This window comes from Bison bison, unplaced genomic scaffold (genome assembly GCF_000754665.1).
Source record: "Bison bison bison isolate TAMUID 2011002044 unplaced genomic scaffold, Bison_UMD1.0 scf7180017863939, whole genome shotgun sequence".
NCBI lineage: Eukaryota > Metazoa > Chordata > Mammalia > Artiodactyla > Bovidae > Bison > Bison bison.
In genome coordinates this window covers 14,369-16,194 of record NW_011494511.1, presented here as the reverse complement: position 1 = coordinate 16,194, position 1,826 = coordinate 14,369, and positions in this window count along the sequence as shown.

Below are 1,826 nucleotides of genomic sequence, written 5' to 3'. Positions count from 1 at the left end.
AATCTGTCGTTTTGACAAGACACTTCCCAGGTCATTTCAGGGAAGTGACAGACCAGGTCAAAGGGGGCAGCCTCAGGTTGGCAAGGGAGGGTTTCAGATTTGCGAGGGGTTATGGTGAGAACCTTGGGGGCTGTGGGGATGTTCCACACCACGTCATTCGGACACATCCTCCATGTTGTCATTTCTGGCAGACCTCAAGGATACATGTCGGTTCCCACTGCAGGCTAATGGGGAAGTAAGGGTCTTGGTCTGAGGGCAGTGGTCAGCAGAGAGAGAAACCTTAGACCCTGTCATGAGTCAAATGTAGACCTTGGTTGCTTCTATGTCCTGGCTATTGTAAATAGTGCTGCAGTGAACATGAGTACAAGTGTCTTTTTACATTACCGTTTCCTCAGGATATATGCCCAGTAGTGGGATTGTTGGCTTATGTGGTACTTTTATTCCTAGTTTTTTATGAAAAGTGAATTAAGTCAGAAAGAGGAAAGCTAATATCATGTATTAATGCATATATATGGAATCCAGAAAGATGGTACTGATGAACCTCTTTGCAGGACAGCCTGGCTCTGCAGACAGAGAACACACTGGTGTAAACAGTGGGGGAAGGAGAGGGAGGGACAGTTTGAGAGAGTTACATTGAAAACGTACACATTACCATATGTAAAATAAATAACCACTGGGAATTAGTTTTATGACTCAGGGAGCTCAATGCCAGTGCTCTAACAGCTTAAGAGGGGTGGGATGGGGTGGAGGGGGGAGAGAGTTTGGAGAGGGAGGGGACATACAGTATACCTATGGCTGATTCATATTGATGTGGGGCAGAAAATAACACAATATTGTAAAGATATTATCCTTCCATTAAAAATAAATAAATCTGTTTTTAAAAAGACATATAGAAGAAAAGAGAAGCAAAAAAAAAAAATATTTTAGACTTTGAATTGGGATCTTGGATGGGACCACAGGGACGTCAACCTGCCTGCAACAGCTTCCATTCTTAGGAGACGGTGTTTGGGAAGATGAGGTCATCTTCACTTCCTCCTGTGGGGACACAGGGTGATTGGCTTTTACTATCAGACAGGTATCAGTTCAGGAGAAAGGGGAGGTTCTCTGCCAGGCGCCCAGTTAAGGAACCTGAGTGAGGACTCAGAGCATGCATCCCAACCCTTGGATTTCAGCCCAGGAAATCTCAGGGATGGGCTGTGAGGTTGAACATCTGCTTTACTGTTTTATACCAAGTCTAGGGGAGGGGAAATGTCTTGTCTGAAGGTGCAGCCACCAGTTAGCAAATGGAGAATAGTGCCCAGCGTTTTAAGGATCCAAGGTAAGGACCATGAATGATGATCCCAGTGAAGTCAGGGTTGAAAAGACCCTACTGAGCTCTCAGCACTGGATATCCCCTGGGAGGGAGGTGGACTGAGGCATCCCTTCACTTGCTTCTGGATCATGTGGAGGTCTGAAGTGTCTGCATCAGAGCCAGGACTTGATGTGATAATACTGAAGATGAGCAGAGAGGACCCCACTGTCAGCACCTGGTGTCACCTCAGTAAATGCAAAGCAGGGCTGAGAGGATGCAGAGCAATAGTAAGGCCTCTGTTCTTCCTCTGGGATTCTCAGGGGACAGGCTGAGCAGGAGGCTTATGGGTTCCTAGGGCAGTGTCCTCAAGGACACCTGCAGAGGCGGCCTTTGATTAAGCCAAGGTAGAATCTCCCTGTTCTATCGTGCTCATGTCACCTCATTCTCCATCCTCCAGGTGCCCCAATCTCCTGTCTATTGGCCCAGACCCCTGCCTGCGGTCCCTGACCACAGCTGTCATGCCTCGTGGGCAGAA